Source organism: Phyllobates terribilis, unplaced genomic scaffold, assembly GCF_046119375.1.
Source record: "Phyllobates terribilis strain yellow unplaced genomic scaffold, ASM4611937v1 Scaffold_4__5_contigs__length_816908805, whole genome shotgun sequence".
NCBI classification, from domain to species: domain Eukaryota; kingdom Metazoa; phylum Chordata; class Amphibia; order Anura; family Dendrobatidae; genus Phyllobates; species Phyllobates terribilis.
In genome coordinates, this window is record NW_027362764.1 from 620,142,955 (window position 1) to 620,158,797 (window position 15,843).

At 43.5% G+C, this 15,843-nt stretch overlaps 1 protein-coding gene across 1 annotated transcript in view; it reads left to right on the forward strand.

Moving 5' to 3' along the window:
* XKR4 (XK related 4) overlaps positions 1-15,843 on the forward strand; it is a 350,195-nt gene that overhangs the window by 272,691 nt on the left and 61,661 nt on the right. The gene's annotated exons all lie outside the window — the stretch shown is intronic.

A 15,843-nucleotide genomic window follows, 5' to 3' on the forward strand; every position in this document is an offset into this window, starting at 1 on the left:
TCTTCTTAAATGGTTTTTGTATTTACTGGAGCTCCAATGACAGCTGTAGATAGAGATGTAAGCCAATATATTAGGCATTTTATTTGCCTCGGACTGAGGTACATAACTAGATTTTGTGTGTGAAGGGTTCTCTGTAAATGCTCCTGACACGATACACTATTCTTCTGTGATTCGAAGTGCTGCAGTAGTATTTGCTTTGAATGGAAACAACTTGGTTAACATATATTACATATTCATACTAGACTTGCCGGAGGGCGTAAGGGACACATCATGGATCTTGCCTATAAAGCTGGTGGAAAGTGGAGGTGGTGCCAATATCAAAAAAGCCATACCAGATACCATTATCCCAGTGCATGTCTTCTACCTTCATTGTGCATTTCTCTATTACATCCGTCTTTATTCACGTCACCCACTACTTACATGGGGGCAATATGATGTAACAAGTCCTGTATATTATAGATGAGCGAGTCAATTCATAGGACACCCCGCCACGTCAGTGGTCTGTGACCATCAGATTGGAGCCTGGCACAATATCATGTACCCGTCATATCTTAAAGATGACAGCGGGTCAGGCCTGCAAATCTCTTCTGCACCAGTTCTACATTTTAGGAGGCGGATGTTCAATAGATATACTGCACCTGCCCACATTGCACTCCCATACTCCAAACTATACAAATTCAACGTTAAAATTATATATATTCCTCCCACTTTTGAGCATGGTTTGAAACATGACTTTACGGGATGATTGCTGTAGTGACCTACTATTATATAAAAAATATTATTATGTAACAATTTGCATTTAGCTTCATAGTTGTGAAGGTTGAGAACAACTCAAGTTGTTTAAGTTTTTACGATGGCAGGTTGATGATGCAGGTGCTAATTGTCCTATTGTGGGGGGGGGGGGGGGATTCTTCCAGTCTTCAAATTTAGCAATCAGAAAAAAATATTTTGATCTATGCCACTTTTAATGTGGAGAATTTCCTACCAATGACTTGTACAGAGAAAGCATATGTTCAATGAATCAGCCATTACAACATGGGCAGCACGGTGGCTCGGTGGTTAGCACTGTTGTTTTGCAGCTCTGGGGTCCTGGATTCAAATCCCACCGAGGACAACATCTGCAAGGAGTTTATATGTTCTCCATGTGTTTGTGTGGGTTTCCTCCAGGTCCTCAGGTTTCCTCCCACACTCCAAAGACATACTGATAGGGAATGTACATTGTGAGCCCCAATGGGGACAGTGATAGCAGTATCTATAAAGCGCTGCAAAATATGATGGCGCTATATAACTGAGCATAATAAATAATTGTGAAGCATAATTGTGTTCCATGATCTCACTGCTCGTACAGTAAAGAATCACTGTATGTGATGATTAAATCTTCTTCCCTTTAGACAAAGGCTTAGGTATAAAAAGATCTAGTAGCCTAGTACCGCAACTTGACATATACGGCCGAAAATTATGTACGGCAGAACATACCGTGACTCCATCTGTATCATTATAGTCAATGGCCCGGTTGTTGCATATGCCCCAATCCCGTTTTGAGTGGGGTTTGGTAGTAGGCGCCGATGAAGCTATGGGGAAGTTCATCCATCCCCATAGTAACCTTGGTCACTTTTCTCTGCACCCGCTCTAGTTCAGCAATGTCCTTCTTATACACTGGAGCAGGGCCGGCGTCAGCACCCGGCGCACCCGGGCAAATGCCGGGGCCCTGAGCAGGCAGAGGGGCCCACTGGCGGTCGCGCACCGCGCTGGGCTATGGGCGGAGGAGAGCGGTGTCTGCGCCCGCCCTTCTCCCCCGCTTGCTCAGGGCCCCGGCAGCTGGATACTTACCTCTCCCCGTGCCTCCGCAGAACCGCTGTCTTCCTGGTGCGCGCTCCCTGTGACGTCTCAGGTCAGAGGGCGCGGTGACGTCTTTACACCGCGCCCTCCCCTAAGCCATCACAGGGAGCGCTGAGCGGGAAGACACCGACAACGCTGCAGCAGCGGGCAGCAGGTAGCAGGTGAGGAGAAGGGAGGTGAGTATTTGATTTTTTTTTTTTAATGTATGGAGGCATGGGGCAGTATAAAGAGAAGGGGGGGGGGCATCCTGCATGGGGCATTATAAAGAGGGGGGGGCATCCTGCATGGGGCATTATAAAGAGGGGGGGCATCCTGCATGGGGCATTATAAGGTGGGGAACAGCCTGCATGGGGCATTATAAAGGGGGGGGCATCCTGCATGGGGCAGTATAAAGAGAAGGGGGGGGCATCCTGCATGGGGCATTATATAGAGGGGGGGGGTGACATCCTGCATGGGGCATTATAAGGTGGGGAACAGCCTGCATGGAGCATTATAAGGGGGGGCAGCCTGTATGGGGCATTATGTGGGGGGGGTAACAGCCTGCATGAAGCATTAAAAGGGGGGGGGCCTGTATGGGCATTATGTGGGGGGAAACAGCCTGCATGGAGCATTATAAGGGGGGGGCATCCTGCATGGGGCATTATAAAGAGGGGGGGGGCATCCTGCATGGGGCATTATAAAGAGGGGGGGGACATCCTGCATGGGGCATTATATAGAGGGGGGGGTGACATCCTGCATGGGGCATTATAAGGTGGGGAACAGCCTGCATGGAGCATTATAAGGGGGGGGCAGCCTGTATGGGGCATTATGTGGGGGGGTAACAGCCTGCATGGAGCATTAAAAGGGGGGGGCCTGTATGGGGCATTATGTGGGGGGGAACAGCCTGCATGGAGCATTATAAGGGGGGGCATCCTGCATGGGGCATTATAAAGAGGGGGGGCATCCTGCATGGGGCATTATAAAGAGGGGGGGGCATCCTGCATGGGGCATTATAAGGTGGGGAACAGCCTGCATGGGGCATTATAAAGGGGGGGTCAGCCTGCATAGTGCATTATGTGGGGGGGAACAGCCTGCATGGAGCATTATAAGGGGGGGCAGCCTGTATGGGGCATTATGTGGGGGGTAACAGCCTGCATGGAGCATTAAAAGGGGGGAGCCTGTATGGGGCATTATGTGGGGGGTAACAGCCTGCATGGAGCATTATAAGGGGGGGACAGCCTGTATGGGGCATTATGTGGGGGGTAACAGCCTGCATGCAGCATTATATGGGGGCCAGTATCCTGTATGGAGAGTTATAAGGGGACCGGTATCCTGTATGGAGTGTTATAAGTGGACCGGTATCCTGTATGGAGCGTTATATGGGGGCCAGTATCCTGTATGGAGCTTTATAAGGGGACCAGTATCCTGTATGGAGCGTTATATGGGGGCCAGTATTCCGTATGGAGCCTTATATGGGGGCCAGTATTCCGTATGGAGCCTTATATGGAGGCCAGTATTCCGTATGGAGCCTTATATGGGGGCCAGTATTCCGTATGGGGCATAATATGGGGGCCAGTATTCCGTATGGAGCCTTATATGGGGGCCAGTATTCCGTATGGAGCCTTATATGGGGGCCAGTATTCCGTATGGAGCCTTATATGGGGGCCAGTATTCCGTATGGAGCCTTATATGGGGGGCCAGTATTCCGTATGGAGCCTTATATGGAGGCCAGTATTCCGTATGGAGCCTTATATGGGGGCCAGTATTCCGTATGGGGCCTTATATGGAGGCCAGTATGCCGTATGGGGCCTTATATGGGGGCCAGTATTCCGTATGGGGCCTTATATGGGGGCCAGTATTCCGTATGGAGCCTTACATGGGGGCCAGTATTCCGTATGGAGCCTTATATGGGGGCCAGTATTCCGTATGGAGCCTTATATGGGTGCCAGTATTCCGTATGGAGCCTTATATGGGGGCCAGTATTCCGTATGGAGCCTTATATGGGGGCCAGTATTCTGTATGGAGTCTTATATGGGGGCCAGTATTCTGTGTGGAGCGATTCACCGGTTTCTGAGCTATTGTGGAATTTACAATAGATATCACTCATGTAATGTAAGAAGTGAAATCTTTGCAGTGTACTATATATATATATATATTTCTCCACTGTATCTCTGCATCATGAATCGTGGTATGTGTTAAAGGGGCCCACTGAGACTCTTTCGCCCGGGGCCCAGAAAAACCTGGAGCCGGCCCTGCACTGGAGCCCAACTCTATGAAAACCACAGTATTTTAAGTGTGGCCGCACTAGTGACTTTGATAGAGGCAAATCATTGCCAGAAAACTGGTGTAAAAGAATTTAAAAAGTCGTACATTTTTTTGTGCAGTGTAAAGTTGCTCAAGAACTTTGCAACATTTGGTGTTTTCATGCCAGTTCATGCCAGCTCCACAATAATGCTGCAGAGGGGTGGGCCGGGATCTTACTTGCCTGTCAAATTCCTGAAAAGTAACAGCGTTTCTTATGCCATATCATGAGCGTCTGTGTCTCTTTGTCAGCAGGTTTTTGCTATCTAAAGGGAACCTGTCAGTAGGATCGTCCCTCCTAAGCCGTCTATATGGGCATGCGGGTCATAGGAAGCTGAATAAAATGACACCTTGATATCTGCAATCCAAAGTGTTATTCCAGAGAAATCCACATTTTCTTATATGTAAATGTCCTCTTCCAGGCTATGGCGAAGACGCTGTCTGAAAGATAACTGCCTCCAGAGATTATTCTACATGAAGGGGGAGTTACTAGTATGAGTCAAGTAACTAACACAGAACAGGAGAAATTAACTTTGTCTTCTTGCAAACACATTTTTTGCAGCTCTTGAGCTCGGCTCTATAGTAACAATATTACACCCTGTCTGCCTGTGAGCTGGAAGCTGAGAGGAACCTGCAGATGTGTCAGGTATAATCACACACAGCTCCTCAGTGAGATCAGGAGAGCAGAGAGCGGCCATCACACATCACACTGGTAACTCCCCTACATTTAACATAATCTCTGGAGGCAGAGTTAATCTTCCAGGCAGCGTCCTCCCCATAGCCTGGAAGAGGTCATTTATATAAAGTGATAAAAGATGATTTCTCCACAACAAGACATCTGATATGAGACCTACCAGGATCACTCTCCTCAGCAGTCTATATCCTGTATGCCCATATAAATAGTTTAGGTAGGCCAAATGTGGTGACAGATTCCCTTTAATCTGAGGGCAGCATGAGGTAGAGGCCAATACACTGATTTCAGCTGTGTGTCATTTATTAGACTGTGTGCTTTTGTTTTAATGCAATAAGTGTTTTATCAGCAGGAGATTATCACCGTCAGACTAGCTCCCATGTGCCAAGAGGTCCAACCCTGCCCCCAGCACTGATTAGCAGCTCACTGCCAATATACAATGTGTACTGAAAGCTGTGGTGTGGGCGTGTTTAGCTTTCTGAGCTCTGCTACATGCTAGATTGATGGAATCAGGGTCTCTTTTCCTATAATTTGCTGCTATGAGATGAGGTAGCAAAAACCTGCTGACAGATTTCCTTTAATGCACTCCATGGTTCTATTTTGCTTGGCAGCAGCTGCTTGGCATTGGGTGACAAGCCATCATATGTGTGTAAGTAGGAGAGCTCTGGAGGTGGCAAATAATGCAACATGGAATGCATGATCCAAAGATGGATAGATATTCTGTTTGCATGCTAACTTCACTGATTTTGAACAATACCTCTCTCGTCTGAGCAATTTCTGGAGATTTATTAATAATTCATTTAGAAGTTGTAAAAATGGTGTTAGTTCATGCAGCATGATATATTTACTACAAGCTGTTAAGTATGTTTGACACTTTTTCTTACACCACCTCATGATGGATGACAAACATTTGTTTTGACTCCTTTTATCCATGCTTTCTTTAAGACATTTTTTAAAATATAATGTTTAAAAGTGACTATTTCCATTTGTGTAATAAATTTAGCACATGCCATATGTACCCAATGTTTGTGTCATTTGAATCAGAATTTGGGTACATGCAAAGCACTTATTAAAACCAGCATAGTGGAAAATTAACCAATCAGATGTCAGGTCTCATTTTCAGGGGACCCGTGGAAAATATAATCATGAATCTTATTGGTTTCCATGTGTGACTGCTCCCATTTTTGTGTGTCATTACAAACGTGTCTTGCACCTCTTATCTCACAGCGCTGTCAGCTTTGCTATGTTTCCAACACACTCACTGCCGTGAGTAGAGAACAGCAAAGAAATATTTGTAATGATACATAACTCTGTTCTATTCCGCCTTCCCCCACACTGACAGTGCAGTGAGAGGGGAGCTGCAAGAGGTATTTGTAATGATGCACAGCCCTGCTTTCTTTCCTCACTTATCTCACTGCTATACCTACTATTTATTACAAACGAGAGAGAAGAGTAGAGCAGAGGTATTTGTCATTACAAACATCTTTGCAACTCTTTGTCACTGTAAACAGTGTTGGGGACGGGAGAGTAGAGCTGAGTTGACAGGGCTTTAAGGGGAGAGCTGCAAGAAGTATTTGTAATGACAAACAGTCTTGCACTCCTCCCTCACCTGCACAGTAATCACGAACAGTACGAACTGTGACCTAGTTAGACACATTGGTCTTTCCATATCACACAGAGAAAGCCATATATCAGCTTCTCTGAAGGCATCTTGTTTTTTTCTCCTGCTTCTGATTGGTCAGCGTCATACAGGGGAAAAAGTAAACAGTCGATTAATCTCTGGTAACGTCTCCTTGGTCTTAGCGAAAATCAACATATAAACTTTATGACGTAATGTCTCCTCCACAAAGATGAGAAACTAAAAGAATATGTTTTATTTGTTCTGCAGGCACTATTCCATGATGTGGCCAGTTTAACATTCTAAAACTGGTGAAAGGTCCTCTTTAATGAAGTTTTACTCTAGCGGTTGGATTCCATAATCTGAATGAATACTTTTCACACATTCGACAAATACAGTTGAATAATGAGTACAGAATTCATAACAATATTCATAGGAGCCGGGTTTGGAATTTGCTGTACCCACCAAGTGCGATAGGGTGTGAATACGTGAGAGGTACACAGTGCTAAACACCTTGTACTGTAACAGCTTTATAATGTACATAATTAAAGCCTTTTCAGCAGGTGTAAATTGAAGTGATCTCCTATGTATTCCACTGAGCTGGCAGGAACCACACTGATGTACTTATTATGAATGACAAAGGAAAGGTCTCTTGGCTGGGCTGGCTGCCAGTAATGTTGTACCAAGCTAGCACACCAGTGAACTGCAGCAACACCAATGTACTTTTGGATAAAAGTCTACTAATGATGCCAAATAAATAATGATGCATCAAGTAAAGGGTTTATCTCACTGGATATACGGCAGCAAGGCTGTGATGTTCTGTATCCACACTGTTTGTAGTGTTTGGGGGGACATCCTTTAGTGTATTGCAGCACTGCGCTTTGATTTTTGAAGTAGAAGTACGGTAATTAGACTATTTTAGTAGTTTGGTGTATAAGAAATTGACAGAACTTTAGATTTTTACAAAGTAAATTACATTGGTCTTTCAGAAAAAAGGGAGACCTCATGGACTCCAAGAAGAGTTGGCACATCTACCAGATGCACGCCAATCGCTCTAAAAAATTGTTTTTCCGGAAGATTTATTGTGGGATATTCTGTCATCAGATGTGGCCGCAGCATCCAATTATGGATTTGAAAGGAGGAAATGGGGTGTGAAAAATGGAAGAGCAGATATGTGGAGGGTTTGGCCTTTAAATGGGCCAAGGCAATGTGTAATCATTTACTGCAGTGACCATCTGAGGCCGCAAGCATCTGCCTCTTCCAGACTGCTACCTTTTACAAAAGTTGTTAAATATGGCAATAAAACCACAATAAAATCACATTTACACATTTAATTATATGAAGCTAAGTAGACAGAACTATAGATGAGTACTCTGAACCCTCACCTAACATTCCTTTTGGACAACGGAGATCTGTTTCTTTAAGTGTCAATTGATCCTGTTTTTATTTTTGGGCAAAGAAGACCCAAGAAGAGTCCCATTGTGCATTGTGTTTTACTAAATGACAAGGTCTAAAATCATAACTATTGTCTGAATTATCTATGTAGTCACACACCTGCCTTTTAGATGCCAGTGTCAGGAGTGGATCAAAAAGGAGGGGCTTATATAGGAAATATACAACACTTTTTTAAATTCACTTCTATATTTGACTTTAAAAACTTAACAAAAAGGCACAAGGGAAAGAATCATCAAAAGGAAAGGTTTGTTTGGTTGATTATGAGAAATTTGAGACAGGGATATCTACAGAAATTACTTCAGACATAATAATCATAGTCATGGGGTCAAATGCTGCCTACTATCTAGTATTTAGGTATCTAAAGGTGGCCACATAAGAAAGTAAGGATATATGCCCATTAACATGCTCAACTATTTTTGGCTTTTTTTTAAGTTTTCGCTATTGAATTTTTAGGGTAAACCACAAGAGTTAAAAAGCCATGTAAAACTCAAATTGTGTTTTATTTCAAATTAAATCTGTCACCAGGTTTTTGCTGCCTAATGTGAGAGCAGCATGATGTAGTTTGATAAGATCGCCATTTCATCTCTAGGAGATGTACCACTTACCTGAATGCTAAGCTCTATACAACCCTGCCCACACCACTGATTGGCAGCTTTCTGCCTATGCGCAGTGTACACAGAAAGCTGCCAATTGATGGAGGGGGTGGGGTTATAAAGAGTTCATGAATATTGAGGACTGCCTGGCAGCAGGGTTACTAGTCCTCTAGTGATAATTTCCTTCTGATAAAACAGGAATTTTATCAAAACTACAGTAAGCAGCCTAGTAAAGGGACACATCGCTGGAATCAGGCTCTCTGCTCCTAAATCATGCTGCTCTAAGGTTAGATGGCAAAAACCTGGTGACAGATTCCCTTTAAGTTTTTTTATACAAAATGTTGTAAGGTTTCACTCTCTCTGGTAGGCTTTAGGCCTTAGGTAGCGTTCACACAAGCAATGCAGTTTAGGTCCAAACAGATGCAGTTTTTATTGCTTTCCACAGGTTGCACAGCATCAAAACAAACTCATAAGCATAAATCTCTTGTTCAGGCGCTAAGTAAAAAGAACAGGCCCTGGCTACTCATACACGGCTAAGCTAGCCCCAGCTTAGTCAAACAAAACAGCTATTTTCCATAGAACCACTGATACTAGCGGTTCTCTGCACATGGATGTGCAGAGCAGACTCCTGTCAGAGAGGGAGTCTGGCTTGTCTCTCTTTTAAGCTTCAAGACACATCCAGTCTGGTCAGCTTCCTTGAGCTGATTGCCTTAGATGAACACCTAGCCTGTTTATATACAGAGCTAGCCAGGTGCACTAATCAAAGCCTGTGGAGCTAGGGGACATACAGTGGGTATGGAAAGTATTCAAACCCCTTTAAATTTTTCAATCTTTGCTTCACTGCCGCCATTTGGTAAATTCTAAAAAGTTCATTTTTTCTCATTAAAGTACACTCTGCACCCCATCTACACTGAAAAAAAACAGAAATGTAGAAATATTTGCAAATTTATTAAAAAAGAAAAAAATAAATATCCCATGGTCATAAGTATTCAGACCCTTTGCTCAGTACTGAGTAGAAGCACCCTTTTGAGCTAGTACAGCCATGAGTCTTCTTGGGAATGATGCAACAAGTTTTTCACACATGGATTTGGGGATCCTCTGCCATTCTTCCTTGCAGATCCTCTCCAATTCCGTCAGGATGGATGGTGGACAGCCATTTTCAGGTCTCTCCAGAGATACTCAATTGGGTTTAGGTCAGGGCTCTGGCTGGGCCAGTCAAGAATGGTCATAGAGATGTCCTGAAGCCACTCCTTTGTTATTTTAGCTGTGTGCTTAGGGTCATTGTCTGTACTTGGCCGCATTCATGTTTCCTTCAGTTGCAACCAGCCGTCCTGTCCCTACAGCTGGAAAACACTCCCATAGCATGTAACTGCCACCACCATGTTTCACTGTTGGGATTGTATTGTGTGGGTGATGAGCAATGCCTGGTTTTCTCCACACATACAGCTTCGAATTATCACCAAAAAGTTCTATCTTTGTCTCATCAGACCAGAGAATCTTATTTCTCTAGTCTGTGAGTCCTTCATGTGTTTTTGAGCAAACTCTGTGTGGGCTTTCATATGTCTTGCACTCAGGAGAGGCTTCCGTCAGGCCACTCCGCCATAAAGACTCGACTGGTGAAGGGCTGCAGTGATAGTTGACTTTGTGGAATTTTCTCCCATCTCCCTAGTGCAACTCTGGAGCTCAGTCACAGTGATGTTGGGGTTCTTCTTTACCTCTCTCACAAATGCTCTTCTCATATGATTGCTCAGTTTGACTGAACGGCCAGGTCTAGGAAGACTTCTGGTGGTCCCAAACTTCTTCCATTTAAGGATTATGGAGGCCACTGTGCTCTTAGGAACCTTGAGTAATGCAGAAATTCTTTTGTAACCTTGGCCAGATCTGTGCCTTGCTACAATTCTGTCTCTGAGCTCCTTGGGCAGTTCCCTTGAGCTCATGATTCTCATTTGGTCTGATATGCTCTGTGAGCTGTGAGGTCTTATATAGACAGGTGTGTGCCTTTCCAAATCAAGTCCTATCAGTTTAATTAAACACAGCTGGACTCCAATGAAAAATTTAAAGGGGTCTGAATACTTTCTGTACCCACTGTATATACCAAGATGGGACTAGGATGGGAAACATATATACCAGGATGAGGGACATATATACCAGGATGGGAGACATATATACCAGGATGGGAGACATATATACTAGGATGGGGGACATATATATCAGGATGGGCCCACGATGGGAGACATATATACCAGGATATACATACCAGAATGGGGACATATATACCAGGGTGGGGGACATATATACCAGGATGGGGTACATATATATCAGGAAGGGGCTAAGAATGGGGGACATATATACCAGGAAGGGGGGCATATATACCAGTATGAGCTCAGGTTAGGAGACATATATTCCAAGATGGGGGACATTAGTACAGGATGGGGGACATTACTGCTTAATGGCGTATGTGGGGGCAACACATATGTCCTTATAGAATGCTACAAGGGCCCATATCTCTGACAAACATGCTGGGAAGGGGAAGGAGAGGTCCAAATTTTGCATCTGGGACCATCGAACTCCATTTACGCCACTTTCTTTTGAGTAGCGTCCCTCGGCACTCCTGAGCCAAGTACCACCCTGCAATAACAAATGTCATCAAACAATGCTATACAATGTACTGCTTATTAAGAGCCCCCAATTTGCATAACGTGAGTACCCTCCTGGAGACAAGCATTTATCTTTTGGGGTGAATATTTCACAAACTGGAAACCACTGTACACTTTAGAGGACTGTGCAAAAGAAAAGTAGATTTTTTTTGTAGGTAATATAACTGAACTGGAATTTTTCAGGTTCTGAGTCTCTCCACTATCAATTATCTCATAGTGCAATCTGGATACTAACATGAAAAAATAATATGCATAGAGTGATCAAATTATGACATATTATGATCTGTTCATTGTTTTACGATGTTAAGTCATAAATGATTTCCTGCCGTGTTTGATGAACATGAAGCTGTAATCGTTTGTCCTTTAAGGTGTCCTGTGAGGCTGAGCAGAAGAGTCCTAGTCTATCTAATGTGGCTTTTGATATTGAAGTAATTAAAGTCGCAGTCTGAGCCTTACACGTGTTAGAACCAGATAACAATATCATTGACTGCAATGGTTCCAACGCTGAAGGACAATAATCAAAAGATAAATGTGAACAAAACAAAATGTATCCCTGATACATTTATTGACATTTTATTATTGATGCAACGCGACAGAAAACCATTTACCCCGTAAACAACCCAGCTCATTACATTGGGGTATTTTAATGAAATGATCGCTGTATGTGCCCTTCATACAAGAAAACACACATTTTTAAGTGTCAGCGAAAGAAGGCAAATAAAATTCTTCATTTTGAAAAAATATATGGTTTTCATCGTCTTGGAAAGAATGTTAATGAAAATGTATAAATGGGGCTGTATTTGCACATCTATTTAAAGAGCATTCTTGTCTTCTAACACCGTTTTATTTTTAGGCCCAGCATAATCTATCCTTTATTATTACAGAGGTCAAAGATATTTTTTAAAATGCAGATTTCAAATCCCCTATATTGACACAGAGTCGTAATATTACATTCCAGCTGTCTGCAGCCACCACTAGGAGGCACTTTGAAATCTATTTTGTAATGTTTTATCATTTACGTCAGTCTCTGGACAGTGCAAAGTAAAAGTCACCATACACATTGATCATACTTCAGCATATGTTGGTGAAGAGAGGATGGTACATGTTCAGTTTCAGCATGTCCAATCATTGGTTCTCACGTGAGGTGTTTTGACAATGGCTTATTACCCTTTTCCCATTGAAAACGTACGTGCTGTCAGCTGAGCTAAGCATTCATGTGTATGGAGAGGTTGGAGGATTAACTATAAGCTAAACCATCAGTCATTTGCTATTTTCCCCAGTGACTACAAGAACATTATTTTCATCCTATTTAGTATATAAAAATAGTCTAAAGGTTGGTGTCATTCTATCCATCAGAGCCGTGTTCTCCAACTCCAGTATTCAAGGCCCACAAACAGATCATGTTTTCAGGATTTGCTTAGTATTGCACAGGTGATGGGATTATTATCAAGGCATCAGAAATATACACAGGTTCTCTCACCTGCGCCATGCTAAGGGAATCCTCAAAACATGATCTGTTGGTGGGCCTTGAAGTCTGGCGTTGGGGAACACTGCATTAGAGGAAAAGTGTTGAAGGATGCCTGTCACCAGTCTGTTGCTGCCCTTTTTAGTTACAAAAACAGTGAGCAGTCAGTGATGATTTTACTAAATAACATTTATTAACAAAATAGGGTAGTGTCCCTAATGGCAGGCCAAATGACCCAACTTTCCAGCAGAAGTTGGGTCTGAACTTCCAGGTTTGAGGACACCAACATTAGAGCAGGATCCCACAAACTTTCAACGTTTTCCTAAAAGTCAGATCCAAAAACCTGCTGACAGATTCCCTTTAAGTACAAGTCTCAGCAATTTTGTTAATGAGCTTTATTTAGTAAAATCTCCAGTCTACGGCTGCTAATTGTTTTTTTTAAAAAGAGCAGCCACAGTTTGGAGATAGGTACTCCTCAAGCCCCAGACTGATTATCCCTACACTCCCTCTATATCAGGGATGTCAAACTCAAACACACAGAGGGCCAAAATGAAAAACGTGGACAGAGTCACGGGCCAAGCAGTATACAGTATAATGGGCCCCACAAAGTCCTCCATACAGAATAATGGGCTTCACATAGTCCTCCATACAGAATAATGGGCCCCGCATAATCCTCTCTTGCTGACAACTTTATCTTCCAAAAGGTAGGGGAGAAAACAAGGGGATCTGCTACTTTGGATCTAATCCTTATAAACAGGGAGGAAATGGTTGAGGAGGTAAAGGTGGCTGGGACCCTAGGAGGCAGCGATCATGCTATTATAGAATTTTGGATAACTAGAGGAGGAAGACATGTGAAGACTCAAACTTCAAGGTTAGATTTTGGAAAGGCAGATTTTAAGAGACTCAGAAAGAGAATAGGAGGGATCCAATGGCTGGATGTCCTTAACCCCTTAATAACATCTGACGTACTAATACGCGTCTGTGCCCTGGGACTTAAGAGCCAGACCCGTATTAGTACGTCATGGCGATCGCGCGCGCACACAGGCTGTGCGGGCGCGATCGCCGCCGGGTGTCAGCTGATTGTCACAGCTGACACCCGGTACTATGTGCAGGGAGCGGTCACGCACCGCTCCCAGCACATTAACCCCCGCGATGCTGCGATCGAAGTCGATCGAAGTCGATCGCGGCATTGCGGGGGCAAGGGGAGGTGATCGCCGATACTCACCTACTCTTCCGGCTTCCAGCGCAGTCTGCAAAGGCTTCCCGGGTGTTGCCATGACGACCCGATGTCGTCATGACAACATCCGGGTCACCAGAGAGCAGGAAGATTGCTTGGACATGCGCAGTGCATCTCCAAGCAATCTTCACACTGTGCACTTCTGACAGCCTTCATGGCATAGGGATGGTGCTCCATTCCTGTGCCATGCAGGCGATCAGAAAAAAAAAAGTGAAAGTCCCAGAGTGGGACAAAGTAATAAAGTGTATAAACTGTGTGAAAGTGGAAAAAAAAAAAAAAAAAAATGTGCAAAAATATTATAAAAAAATAAAAAAAATAATACACCAAAAATAAAAATATAATGTACCCATCAATAAATATTATTATAAAAAAAATAAAAAAAAAACAATAAAAGTACACATATTTGGTATCGCCGCGTCCGGAACAACCTGACCTATAAAACTGTCCCACTAGTTAACCCCTTCAGTGAACACGGTAAAAAAAAAAAAAAAAAAAACAAGCAAAAAACAATGCTTTATCACCATACCGCCAAACAAAAAGTGGAATAACACGCGATCAAAAAGACGCATATAAATAAAAATGATACCGCTGAAAACGTCATCTCGTCCCGCAAAAAACAAGCCGCCATATAGCTCCATCAGCCGAAAAATAAAAAAGTTATAGCTCTCAGAATAAAGCGATACTAAAAAATATTTTTTTCTATAAAATAGCTTTTATTGTGTATAAGCGCCAAAACATAGAAAAATTATACAAATGTGGTACCGCTGTAAACGTACTGACCCGAAGAGTAAAGCTGCCTCATCAATTTTACCACACGCGGAACAGAATAAAAAAAAAAAAAAAAAAACAATTCCTGAATTGTTGGTTTTTGTTTATTCTGCCTCCCAAAAATCGGAATAGAAAGCGATCAAAAAATGTCACGTGCCTGAAAATGGCACCAATAACAACGTCAAGTCATCCCGCAAAAAACGAGCCGTCACATGACTGTCTGCCAAAATTTGGAAAAATTATAGCTCTCAAAATATGGCGATGCAAAAACTAGATTTTACAAAAAATGCGTCTTTTAGTGTGTGACAGCTGTCAGTCATAAAAACCCCATATGATTCTGGCATTGCTGTAATCACACCGACCCGAAGAATAAAGTCGTCTAATCACTTATACCGCACAAGGAACGGCGTCAAAAATAAACTCTTGAGTTAGGATTGGGCTAGGGTTAGGGCTGGGTTTGGGGCTAGGGTTGTGCTGGGGCTAGGGTTGTGCTGGGGCTAGGGTTGTGCTGGGGCTAGGGTTGTGCTAGGGTTAGGGCTGGGGTTGGGATTTTTTTCAAAAGTAAGAAAAAAAGATGACGATATGGCGACTAGTGTTGAGAGCAAGTGCTCGCTACTTGAGTTTGCATCGGGTGCTCTGGTATGCATTTAGTATCGTGGGTATTTGAGTGACATGCTCGAGTCTCTGCCCCATATGCTTCGCGGCCAAAAAACTTTACGGGGATTGCCTGCCATGCACGAGCGATCCCCGCATGTTTTTTTTTGGGTGTCTAATAACCGTGAAACATGCGGAGCAGGGACTCGAGCATGTCACTCGAGCACACGCTGTACATGGTGCATACCTGAGTACCCGATGCAAACTCAAGTAGCGAGCACTTGCGCTCAAGAATAATGAAAACTTATTCAATATGATGACCTAATGTAAACAAATAATGTGCCGTACCTCTGGGTTCAAAATGTTCACTATACACCTTAATAAAATCTTTGAGGGGTATAGTTTCCAAAATGGGGACACTTGTGGGGGAGCTCCACTGTTTAGGCACATCACGGGCTCTCCAAACGCGACATGGTGTCCGCTAACAAATTGAATGGAAAATCGGCTCAAATTGTTAGCGGACGCCATGTTGCGTTTGGAGAGCCCCTGTGTGTCCAAACATTGGAGCTCCCCCACAAGTGACCCCATTTTGGAAACTAGACCCCCCAAGGCACCTATCTAGATGCATAGTGAGCACTTAGAACCC